Source organism: Trichosurus vulpecula, chromosome 3 (assembly GCF_011100635.1).
Source record: "Trichosurus vulpecula isolate mTriVul1 chromosome 3, mTriVul1.pri, whole genome shotgun sequence".
Lineage (NCBI taxonomy): Eukaryota > Metazoa > Chordata > Mammalia > Diprotodontia > Phalangeridae > Trichosurus > Trichosurus vulpecula.
The window spans coordinates 104021501-104034971 of record NC_050575.1 but is presented as its reverse complement, the minus strand read 5'-3'; the positions used below and the strand labels follow the sequence as shown (position 1 = coordinate 104034971).

The window sequence follows — 13471 nt, the reverse complement described above, 5'->3', positions numbered from 1 at the left end:
AACAGCTGAACAAGTTGCGGTATATGAATGTAATGGAATACTACTGTGCTATAAGAAATGGGGAGCAGATGGACTTCATAATAACCTGGAAAGACCTACGTGATCTGATGCTGAGTGAGGGGAGCAGAACCAGGAAATCATTATACATGATTACAGACACACAGTATCTGTGATGACTAACTTTGATAGACTTGGCTCCTCTCAGCAATACAAGGCTCAAAGACAGATCCAAAAGACTCATGATGGAAAAAGCTATCCACATCCAGAGAAAGAATTGTGGAGTCTAAATGTAGATTGAGGCAAACTATTTGCTCTCTTTTTTCTTTTCCTTTTCCTTTTTTTTGGTTTTGTTGCTCCTTTCTCATGAGTCAAAAATAAAATTTAAAAAAATTAGTGTTTCTACCAGCACCACCACCACCACCTCTATGACCTTGGGTAAATAATTGTTCCTCTGTAGATATCAGTTCCTCTTTTCTACAATGAGAGGATTAAACTACAGAAGATCTCCAAGATCCCTATGATGCCATACCATTAACCATACTGTCAATAGATCTTTAAAAAGACTTCATAAAAGTATCAGAATTATAGACTGTTAGAACTAAAAGGGACCTCAGAGCTCATTCATTTTACCTTTCTTGTTGTTTCTGTTCAGTTGTTTCAGTCATGTCTTACCCTTTGCGACCACATTTGGGTTTTTTTTGGCCAACATACTGGAGTGGTTTGCCATTGCCTTCTCCTGCTCATTTTGGAGATGAGGAAACTGAGGCAAACAGGGTTAAGTGACTTGCCCGGGGTCACACAGCTAAGAACTATGAGATCAGATTTGAACTCAGAAAGAGGAGTCTTCTAGTCTTCAGGCCCAGTACTCTATCCACTATGTCACCAAGCCGCACATTTTACCTTTCTACCCCACGCAAAAAGCTTTTGTACAGTAATAATCAAGCCTCTTTTTAAATAACGCCAAGGACTTACTACCATACGAAGTCTACTATTTGGCAGCCCTAATGGCAGGAAGAACCATACTTGTCTTAAGGCCATATTCTAGTCCTTCAGATAAACAATCATCCCCTCCAACAATTGTTACCTTCCTTTTTTGTCACCTTTGCCAATATAAAGGATATGAAGCAGAAAAAAAACAGATCAAAAGTTTTCCTCTTCTACAGGGCATTCCTTTAACTATCATGAAGTGGCAATCACATCTTCCCTAAATCCTCTCTTCTGCAGGCTAAGTGGGGACTAAAGGGCATTGGATCTGTGATTTCATTCATGTATGGAACTCCCTGATTAACAAACTACCTCCACCTACGTGGGTCAGCACCTTCCCTGCAACTTTTAGGTTTAGAGAGTTGCCTGGAATACTTAGAGCTTAAGTGACTTACTCAGAGTCACACAGCCAGTAGGCATCATGGTTGGCCTAGAACTTAGGCCTTCCTGGTTCCCTGGTCAGCTCTCTATCCTCTATGTCAACACTATCTTTGTGTACTACAGGTTCCCAAATAACCATTTCCTTCAACCAATCCTCACTCGACACACTGTTAGTTCCTTATCCGAGTCACTCTCCTCTGAGTGAGTGCCAATCTGTAAGTGGGTTTTCCCCCTAAAATGTATCATTCAGGACTGAAGACAACATTCAAGATGTAGCATGACCCCAGATTTCTTATATTAATGATTCTGAAGACCATGTTAGCTTTTATGACTGCCAAGTTAAAATTCATATTATTAATTCATAGAGCTTGTAGTCCACTCTATCTCCAGGTCTTTTTTCACATTAATGATTGTCTATGCCTATTTCCCTCATCCAATACTTATATGCAGTTGGATTCTGCAAAGCTAAGTGTAGAACTTTATATTTATCCCTATTAAATCTCATCTTATTAGGTTCAGCCCATAATTCTGGTCTGTCAAAATCTTTTTTGTGTCCTGACTCTGTCATCCAATAAGTTAGCTATTCTATGTCACCTATAAATTTGATAAGCAGCCACCTATGTCTTCATCCAAGTCACTGATAAAAATGTTGAACAGGACAGGGCCAAGGACGAAGGCCTGTGGCAAGTCACCAGAGAGATGCTACATCAATCAACATTCTTCTGACCCAGCCACTTGACCAGCTCCAAATATACTGGACTGTGCTATCATCCAGTTCAGTATTTCTCACACTTTGTTCCATTAAACACTTGTGTTCTATAAAACCACAGAAGAAGGAATTCAGGAATGCCTGAAATGCTAGATGGTAGAGGGGAGAGTAGGAAGGGTCACTCAGGAACCTACACAAACCCATTCTTCACCACAGCAAATGCCAGAAGTAAATCTAGTGCCTCATACTTTCCTTTCCTTGCCCCACCCTGGTAACAAGAGGGAAATGTTCATAAAGTATCGTTCCAATCCCATTCACAGTTCAGCCCCACTGTGCCCCCCCACTCACACATATCTGGTCCCTCCCCGATCCTACCCATAGGACTTGCCTTCCTTGACAATACAGTCTAATTCTCTCCTATCTCTTTGTATACTTCTACTTGACTCCCTCATGCCATATCCCCATTCCTTACATCTCTCAATCCCCCACACATAAAAAGTGTGACATATCACAAACCCCCATCATTTGTTCAAAACTTCTATGTCTCACACACTATGGTGCCTGATGTTGTAAATCTGATGCACACAAACACACACCACAACCATCTATCTTTTACAAATCTTTATCCTTCAAAGGGTCCAACATGCCCTCTCCCATTTCCCTTCTCACATGCTGTCATGGAAAGCAAGCCGGAAGCTAGGAATTAGAAGACCTGGTGTGAGTCATGAGTCCAACACTTACTAGCTTTGTGACTGAGGGTGAGTTATTCAGCTCTCTGAGCCTCAAGTTCCTCACCTGTAAAATGGGGATAATAATACCTGTACCACCTGGTTGTGGGGTAATGGTGCTAACTAAGCATAATGGACCATCTTTTCACATGCTATGCAGATCTGACCCATACTCTTCACCATTCCTTCTCTGCCTGATCCACATATACACCACCTCTCCCCTACGTAGTGTTGAAGATAGAATCAGAAGACATGCTTTCATCCTTGCTCTGCCACTTATGGCCTTTATGACCTTGGAAAAGTCAGCAAATCCTTTAGGACCTCAGTTTCCTCATCTGCAAAGTGGGGTGTTGGGCTACTAAGACTCCTTCTAGCTGTAAATCTATGATTCCTTCATCCTCACTGTCTGACACATACCCCACTATTCCTCCAATATCCTGTGTCTGACACACCTACAACATGATGATCCTTTACATTACGTGTTTTCTTCACAAATTTGTCCCCATATTTCCCCAATGATCCTTTACCCTAGGAGCATTCCATAGACCTAGACCCACTCACTGCAGCTGACAAATATTTTTGAGGTCCCTTAAAATATTTCAAACCCAAAAGCATCCTTCAGCCAAGCTAGAGTGGAAAATGCCAACCTAGCTATTCTCTCTCTCCCCTATCTAGTCCATGATGATCACAAAGGACTTAGTTAAATGCCCTGCTGGAATCTAGATACAAGATCTCTACATTTTTCCAGTCTTCAATTTCTCTATATCTACTTGATCCTCCTCTACTACTCAAAGCATGTCCAGGGTATCCCCATCTTTAAAAAAATCTCAATAGACCCTATCATCCCCTCAGAGTGTCATTCTATAGATAGTCTTTTAGTGCCATTTTGGGAGGCAGCTAGGTGGCTCGGTAGATAGACTGCTGGGGGGCCTGGAGTCAGGAAGACTTGAGTTCAGATCCAGCCTGGGAGACTTATTAGCTGTGTGAATCTGGGCAAGTCACTTAAGTTGTTCTATTTGCTTTAATCCACTGAAGAAGGAAATGGCAAGAATCTTTGCCAAGAAAACCCCATGGACAATATGGTCCACAGAGTCATGAAGAAGTAGACATGATTGAACAATAAGAATGCCATTTTCACCTCCTAAAGCCGAACATTACACTAAGACTTTTGGGATAGCCTATATGAAATCATCTTCCTTCTCTCTCTCTCTCTCTCTCTCTCTCTCTCTCTCTCTCTCTCTCTCTCTCTCTCTCTCTCTTCCCCTCCTCCCTTTCCCCCCCCTCTCTCATAACACTTTCTAAAGGAAAAAAATATTTTCATCTACACCCCTCATTTTATACAAGGAGAAATCAATTAGATTCGATTACAATAGAAAAGTGGTATAAAATACCCAAAGTTACATAGTTATACAAAATTAAAGATGTTTCTCATTAGATGCACTATAACACAGTAATACAGAGAGGCACTGTGGTTTAGTGAAAAGTATACTAGACTTTTGGTCAAGGAGGCTGGGCTCCAAACCTCGCCTCAGGTACTTACTAATTACTTAATCTTGAAAAATGTCCCTAACCCTCCCTCAGCCTTATTTCCTCAGCTGTAAAACGGTAACAATAATAATAGTAATAACTCACCTATCTCACAGGGTTGCTGTGAGAATTATGAGAGATAACTTTTATGTAGCCTGATTTGCAAACCTTCAAGCCTATCTGAATGGGCGCAGTGACAAATACTGCTTTCTGGTACAACGATAAAAAGAACACAGCCTTAAAGGGCCTCAGTTTTCTAATCTACAAAAATGGGGACCATACTGCTTGTACTATGATTCTGTGGATTTAACTAAGCATAATAAATGTAGGGAGAAAATAACCTTTCACACTGATAGATGGGGAAATGCCTCCTAAGATGGTGGAAAAGGGCAGTTATTTCAAAAATAAGGACTGATTAAAAATGTCAGAAGCCAGAGGTGTCTCTGAGAAACAGTGGGGTCACTGGAAAGGTTAAAGCCGCAAGGATAAAAACATAAAGCACGCTGGCCCTGGAAGGGTTGACTAGCACAGGGATGTTGCAGTTTCTCCAGCATTGGATCACACATTCAGAATCCAAGTGTGGGAGTCCCATACATCTCTTAACAATAGTAGAATATAGCTTGTCAGCCACACTTAATGCTTACAACTAAACCTCATGCACATTAACTCACCGTTATGTGAGTTGGCCCTACCATTTTGAAGAAAATTTTGGAATTATTCTAGAAAATTCACTAGATTCTCATATTTCCCAAAGTGTTCAAAGACAAAAACAAAGATCACATAAACATCAAAATATTCACAGGAGCACTTTTTTGGCAGCAAAAAAACTGGAAACAAAGGAGGCACCCATACTTTTGAAGAAGGGTTGAACAAATCATGGCACATAAATGTCAAGGACTATTACTATGCTGTGGGGAATGATAAATATGAAGAGTTCAGAGAATCGTGGAAAGACTTGTATGAATTGAGCATAACAGGGAAAAATATACAAAACAACCAAAGCAGAGTAAAAGAAAGCACTAAAAAGCAACTGAACTCAGATTAAATTCAATAACCAATTGTGGTTCCAGGGAACAGGTGATGAAACTCATCTCCCTCCTGTCAGTAGGGCTATCAGAGGTAGAAGGGAGGGATGCTTGGCAGTATCTCAGACACCAAATGCTGCTCAAGCTGACAGACTTTCTCACTATGTTAGTCATTTACAAATATCTGCTTTTTTCTTTGATATGATACACGGTTCTATTGGGAAGGAGAGGAAGAGGGAGAGTTTTATTTCAGGTTAATAAAAAGTAATAAAAGTGTTTTAAAAATAGCATAAGTGGTAGTTAAAGATCAGTTTGATGAGGTTCATGGGAATACCAGTATTTAACACACTGAACTACTCTTAGTGTATTAGGTCAGGACACATTCTCAATTATGACTCCAAGCTTCTATCACAGATGGTGGTTTTAAACCTTTATATGAATAGATTCATAAAATGAATGTACTTTCATAGGGGCAGGTAGTCTCAAAAAGCACTCAGAGTTTGGCCATGTAGCTATAAACTTTGAGACAGCTGCGTTCTCAGAGTCTATTAGTTCACAAATACAATCTATTTCAACTTTTCATCAACCTGTAATTCTGGCAATGTGAGTAGTTTTCCCCAACAATGCAGATCCCACCAATCTTTCTATGCCCTAGATCTTTGTGAAGCATAAGAGCATAGGATTTAAAAGTGTAAAGAACCTTAAAGATCACTCAGTCCCATTCCCCAGCCCCCAGTTTTCCTCATTAAATATCTGAGACCCAGACAAGTCAATGAACTCACATAAAGCCACATAAGTAGTAAGTAACAGAGGTACTGGAACCCAATCCCACCAACTCCAAATCCAGTGCTATTTGCACTACTGTAGGACAGTGTTATAGGAACTATTTTGATCAAAAGCAATCCTTCGGTAAAGGTTTTTGTTTTATTTTGTTTTCTTAAATCTATCCTACTGTGTGGGTAGCGAGGTGGTGCAGAGGATAGCATGTTGGTCTTGGAGTCAGGATGACTTATCTTCCTGAGTTCAAATCTGGCCTAGCTGTGTAATCCTGGGCAAGTCATTTAACCCCATTTGCCTCAGTTTCCTCATCTGTAAAATGAGCTGGAGAAGGAAATGGCAAATTAGTCTGATATCTTTACCAAGAAAACTCCAAATGGGGTGATAACATGACTGAAAACTGAAAAACAACAAATCCTACTATACTAACAATTATAGACATTACAAAACACAAAAACATAGAATTTTTAAAAGGATAAAATAAAGATTAAATATTATTTGATCCTAGAGACAATAGGATGTCATTGGAGTTTATTAAGTAAAGGAGTAAGTGACTTGGTCAAACCTGTGATTTAAGACAATGATGGTGGCATTTGCGGAGAACTGATTGAAAAGGAAGGAGACTTGAGATGTGGAGACAAATTAGGATGTTCTTGTAACAATCCAGGTGGGAGTTGATAGGGCCCTGAACTAAGGTGGTGATTACGTGAATACTGAAGGGGAGAAATTCATGCAATGTTGAGGAGGTAGAAACGACAAGATTTGGCAACTGATTGGGTATGTGGGATTAGGGAAAATGATGTGTCAAAGACAATACCAAAATTGAGCATCTGGATGACTTAGAAGGTAGCTAGAAATAGAGAAGTCTGGAAGAGGGTTGAGGTTTGGAGGATGAGCTGTTTTGGACATGTTCATTTTGAAATGCCTATGGAATATCTAGTTCAAAATGTACAACAGGCAACTCATCATGTAAAACTGACCTTAAGAAGCAAGATTAGCTCTAGATACATAGATCTGGGAATCATTTTTATATAGAAGAAAATGCAATCAATGGGAACTGATGAAGTTACCAAGTGAGAGAGTATATAGAGATAAGAGGACCCAGGATAGAGCCTTGGGGCACATCCACGGTTAGGGGGATGATATGGATGTTGATCCAGCAAAAGACACAGAGAAGCAAAGATGAGACTGGTAGGAAAACTGAGAGAGCAGAGGGGAGAAAGTCAACTGTATCCATGAGGAGAGAGAGTAGTCATCAGTGTAAAAATGATACAGAAAGTACAAAAAGGATAGAAATTTTTTAAAAATCTGATTTGAGAATTAAGAGATCACTGGTAATATTTAAAAACATAGTTTCATTTGAGTGAGGTCAGCACATGGAGAAAGTTGAGAACCTTGAAGGGAATGGAAGGATGGTGAGACCCTCCATGGAAACAGAGAAGCATAGATGTGGGATGGATTGTGGGAAAAGATAATGTAAGATAATGGCTCACAACCCATGCAGAAGGGAGTAAGGGAGACTTGGTCACTGGCTACTTTCAGAGAGCCTACCACCAGCAAGAAAAAAGGGTAAAGGTGAAGGGTCTGAATGGGATTGGAATTTACCCGATACCCAGGTCACAGCTGTCAGAAAGAACCGCTGAAGGCCAGCTACACAATAGGCAGAGGAGGACTATTGAAAGGAGTGGTAGGGCTGTTTTGGAGACAGGTTCATAATTAGTTATAGTGGGAGGACAGAATGTAACATTTTTCCACCCTCTGATTTCTTGATCACCCACCCCTAGGTTTCAAGAAGGGACCACCCAATATGGAGATTATTGCTTCGGGTTACCTTTCATTTTGTGCTCAGCAGCTATTGTTGAAAAATTCATCATTCTGTTATAGAACATGGCTTTGCCTGAGGGCATCATAATTTATAGGGTGTGGGTAGGAGAAACAATTAAAGCCTATTGCTTAACTAACAAGAAAAAATCAGTTAACACAGGAAGCTACCTGAGTGCAGTTTCTTTCCTCCTTCCACTGTATCCTTGAGAGGATTCATTTTAGAGGGATGGGGGTTGTAGGATGCTTTGTACTGTATGCCTTGGATGTCATTTGTCCCATCTGACCAAGAGACAGAAATCATTACCTGTGGCTTTACCCCATGACCATCCTGGTGATAAGGCTTCCTGCATTAGGCTGGTCATCTGAAGACATTGCCAGGACTCAAAGTCTTTTTAAATTGATGGAACCTGACAAAGATTATGTTCTAAGGGCAAAGAATTAGAGAACATAGAGTCACCTCTAGTCATGCTGACTATTAATCAGTCAACAAATGTTTGTTAAGCATCTACTATGTACCAGACCCTATGCTAAGCACTGGGGATACAAAAAGAGGCAAAAGATAGTCCCTGCCCTAAAAGAGCTTACAGTCTAACAGGGGATATGACATGCAAACAAATATATGCAAAACAAGCTATATACAGGATAAATAGGAAATAATTAACAGAGAGAAGACACTAGAATTAAGAGGGCTTGGAAAAGTCTTTCTGTAGAAGGTGGAATTTTGGTTGGGACTTAAAGGAAGCCAGGGAAAGCAGTAAGTAGAGTTGAAAAGAGAGAGCATAGCAGATATGGGGGACAGCCTGAAAAAATGCCCAGAGCCAAAACATTGATTGACTTGCTCAAGGAAGAGGCAAGAGGCCAGTGTCACTGTATCAAAAATTATGTAGTGGGGAGTAAGGAGTATCAAGACTGGAAAGGTAGTAGGGTACCAGGTTATGGACAACTATGAATGCCCAACAGAGCATTTTATATTTGGTCATGAAAGTAATAGAAAGCCACTGGAGTTTACTGAGTAAGAGAGTGACATGGTCAGATTTGTGCTTTAGGAAAGTCACTTTAGTGGCTGAAAGGAGAATGGATTGGAGCAGAAAGACATTAAGTGAACAAACCTACCAAAAGGCTATTGTAATAGTCCAGATATGAGGTGATGAGAGACTGCATTAGAATGGTGGCAGTGTCAAAGGAGAGAAGGAAGATGTATTTGAGAGATGTTGTAGAGGTAAAATCAGCATGCCTTAGCAAGTTTGGATATATGTGTGTGAGGAGCATGTTAGAACGAGGAGTCAAGCATAATTCCTAGGTTATGAGCCTAAGGAATTGGAAGAATGGTGTTGCCCTCCAGTAATAGAGAAGATGGGGGAGGTGAGAAGGGTTTAGTAGGAAAGACACTTAAGTCTGTTTTAGACATGTTAATTTAAGATATTTACTGGGCTTCCAGTTTGAGATGTCTGAAAGACAGCTGGACATGCAAGACTAGAGATCAGCATAGGTTAGGGCAGGGTAGATAGATATGAGAATCATCAGAATAAAGATAGTTATTAAATCCATGAGACATGATGAGATCACCAAGTGAAGTAGCATAGAGGGAGAAGGAAAAAGGACCCAAGACCCTGAGGGATACCTATGATTAGAAGATATGATCTGGAAGAGGATCCAGCAAAGCAGACAAAGGAGCGATCAGATAGGTAGGAAGAGAACCAGAAGAGAATGGCATCCTGAAAACCTACAGAGAAGAGAGCATGAATGAGCAGAGAGTGATCAACAGTCTCAAAAGCTACAGAGAGGTCAAGGAGAATGAGGATGAAGAAAAAGTCATTTGGATTTGGCAACTTAGAAATCATTTGCAACTCTGAAGAGAGCATTTTCAGTGAAAGGCCAAATTGTAAGGGGTTGAGAAGACAGTGAGAGGAAAGGAATTGGAGGCACCGATTGTAGATGGTCTTTTCAAGGAGTTTAGCTACAAAGGACAGAAGAGATATATAATGATTATTAAGGAGACTGGAAGGATCAAGTGAGGGTTGGGTTTTTTTTTTCATGATAGAAAAGACATGAACATGTTTGTAGACAGAAGAGAATGAACCAGTAGAAGGAAAGACTGAAAATAGTGATAGTGTGGAGGATAACAGAAGGTCCAATATGTTGGAGGAGATAGGTTAGAATGGGATCATTTGAACAAGGAGAGTGGTTAGTCTTGATAAGGAGCAAAGCCACTTCATCATAGAGATAGGGATAAAGGAGCAGTGACAGAAGGCATCTGAGTGATAAGAGATACAGAGAAGAACAAAAGAGTAGAGATGACAGGAACTCATTTTTCTTTTTTCTAAAAGTCTCAAACAAATTAGGCTGCATCCTAAGTATGAGGCAAACTCTATCTGGACCAAAGACTATATATTGCATACCCATGAACTAACATTGGAACCAAATGTAAAGGGAATTGTTTTGTCCCCTTAGGTCAGAAATAGTAGGACAAAGTAGAAGTCTCCAAGGGTTTGAGGAACTAACAGGTTGGAAGGTTAGCCATGAAGTTTTGCACCCTATTGATCCTTCATTATTGTACTTTTCTAGTCTCACTAGGCAGTGGAGGCGCCTGCTAAGTTTGGGGGAAGGGCTGAAAATAAGTATCTGGAGACTGTGTAAGAAGAGCTGTCATTTCTTTTGTTTTGATTTTTTTCTCAATTACATACAAACAAAAATTTTTAACATTTGGTTTTTTTAATTCTGAGTTTGAAATTCTCTCCCTCCCTCCTACCTCCAACCCTCCTTGAGAAGTCAAGCAACTTGATATAGATTATATGTGTGCAATCATGCAAAACATTTCCAAATTAGTCATGTTGCAAAAGAAAATAGACCACCCCAAAAACACTCAAGAATAATGGAGAAAGGTTTTTTTTTTAAGAAACTATGCTTCAATCTGCATTCCGACTCCATCAGTTCTTTTTTTGGCGGTGGATAGCATTTTTCATCATTAGTCTTTTGGAACTGTTTTGGATCATTGTCTTTCTAAGAAAAGTTAAGTCTTTCACAGTAGATCATCATACAATATTGCTGTTACTGTGTACAATGTTCTCCTGGTTCTGCTCACTTCACTTTGCATCAGTTCAGGTAAGTCTTCCCAGGTTTTTTCTGAAAGCACCCTGTTTGTCATTTCTTATAGTACAACAGTATTCCATCACAATCACATATCACAACTCGTTCAGCCATTTCCCAATTGATGGACAGTCCCTCAATTTCTAATTCTTTGCCACCATGAAAAGAACTGTTTCCAATATGTTTGTATATATAAGTCCTATTTCTTTGATCTCTTTGGCATACAGACCTCATAGTGGTATTGCTGAGTCAAAGGGTATGGATGGTTTGATATCCCTTTTGGGCAATTTGAAATTGCTTTCCAGAAGGTTTAGATCAGTTCACAATTCTACCAACAGTGCATTAGTGTCCCTATTTTTCCACATCCCCTCCAACATTTGTCATTTTCCTTTTCTGTCATATTAGTCAATCTGATAAATGTGAGGTGGTACTTGGAGTTGTTTTAATTTGCATTTCTCTAATCAATAGTAATTGAGAGCATTTTTTTCATATGACTATAGATAAAAGCTGTCATACCCCTGGGCAGGATATGAGTCCATCAGCCCTGGCCTCAAAGACAGCATATTAAAAAAAAAGACTACCTCTGAACAGAAGAAAATTCATTTACTCACTGAAGGAGCATTTATCAAGTATCTACTGTGTACCAGACACTGTGTGAGATAGAAGAAATTCAAAAACAAAAATACAATAGTCCCTGCCATCAAAGACCTTACATTCAGTTGGGGCAATGATTCCTTGCTAGGGAGTACCTGTGTGTTCCTCCTTTCCAAATGCTCAGACAGGTCTGTGAGCCATTACCCCATTTTGTTGGAAAATATAGACAGCCTAGAAAGCCACTAGAAAGAAATCTCTTCCTTGTGCTTCCCAGTGGGGCAGGGAGTAGAGTACACTGGGGGGAAAAACTGTTATCTTGAGGAAGAAATCAGCCACCAGCTTCTACCTGCTAATGGTCCAGGAGAGAGGGGTTATGTTCCATTCTGGAATTCAAGCAAGCCATTCCCTCACCAGTCTAGTCTGACAAAATTTCTTTTTTTTTTGTGAATGTACTGGAAAACTTTTTATTGTAGGTGGAGTGGGATAGCTGGACACAGTTTAGATGATTCCAATTTTGTTGGCAACATCTAAAGCATCGTAGTCTGGAGCAAGTCGGACATAGGCCTTCTTCTCTCCATCAGGCCGGATCAGTGTGTTGACCTTGGCCACATCGATGTCATACAGCTTCTTTACCGCCTGCTTTATCTGATGCTTGTTGGCTTTGACGTCCACAATGAAGACTAGGGTGTTGTTGTCCTCAATCTTCTTCATAGCAGACTCAGTGGTCAAGGGGAACTTAATGATGGCATAGTGATCCAGCTTGTTTCTCCGAGGGGCACTTTTCCGAGGGTATTTGGGCTGCCTTCGAAGTCTTAGTGTCTTGGGTCACCGAAAGGTGGGGGATGTTCGGATCTTCTTCTTTTTGTGGCTGGGGACACCCTTCAACACTGCCTTCTTGGCCTTCAAGGCCTTGGACTTGGCCTCTGTCTTGGGGGGGGGGGGGGGGCCAACGGCTTCCTTCTTCGCCTTCGGCGCCATCTTGGGGGAAAGGGTCCCTGACAAAATTTCTAAGCAAGCTGAATAGAGAGGTAGCAGGAGACAGAATTCTGGATTTAGAGCCAAGAAGATTTGAGTTCGAATTCTGCATAAGACACTAGATGTCTAACAAAGTGAAAGTCCTTTCATGTCTTCGAGCATTAGTTTCCTTATGTATAAAATGAGGGAGCTGGACTACAAGGGGACTAAGGACCTTGTCATCTCTAAATCTATGACAGTCCAAATGGCTAAGTTCTGCCCATATCTGCAAAAAAAACTCGCCAGAAAGACATTTTGAGAGTTAGGAAAAAGCACACCCATTCAGAGCTTCCATGAGGCACAGAAGCAGGTGTCCTTTGGAGAAGCCGAGGTATAGAGGCAGCTCAATTGCGCTTCCACTGATCAACAGGTTGGCTTAATTAATACCTTCCTGTGGCTGCCAGTTTCATGGAAATCAAAAATGAGCCTGCTATTGTACCCTGATCACTCAGAAACAAGAAGGAGGAAGACCATAAATAAAATTCTTTTTTTTAATCCACTAACATGATCACAAACATAAAGCGGCACTCACTCTCTCATAGTTATTAAACATAGCACTGAAAATTGGGGAATTAAGCCAGGAAGTGCTCTCTCGCTGGCCATAAATTTCCCATTTTTCCCCCTTGGTGCATAATGATGGCTTGATAAGCGTCCTATTACTGATGCATCTGCAACACATCTCCTCTTTCTGGAGCTGAAATGCTGCTCGGCAGCAGATGGTGGCTATTGTGTTTACACATCAGCACTTTATGATAGCATTTCTGCACGTCTGCAGTAAGAAGAAAGGCAGAATTGAGTTTTTAATGGCTCCACACATTGTC

General features: G+C 40.5%; 1 pseudogene; it reads right to left on the bottom strand.

Annotated features, from left to right (window-relative positions):
* Positions 1-12134: 12134 nt before the first annotated feature.
* LOC118841916 lies at positions 12135-12614 on the bottom strand (annotated as a pseudogene).
* Between the last annotated feature and the right edge of the window lie 857 nt (positions 12615-13471).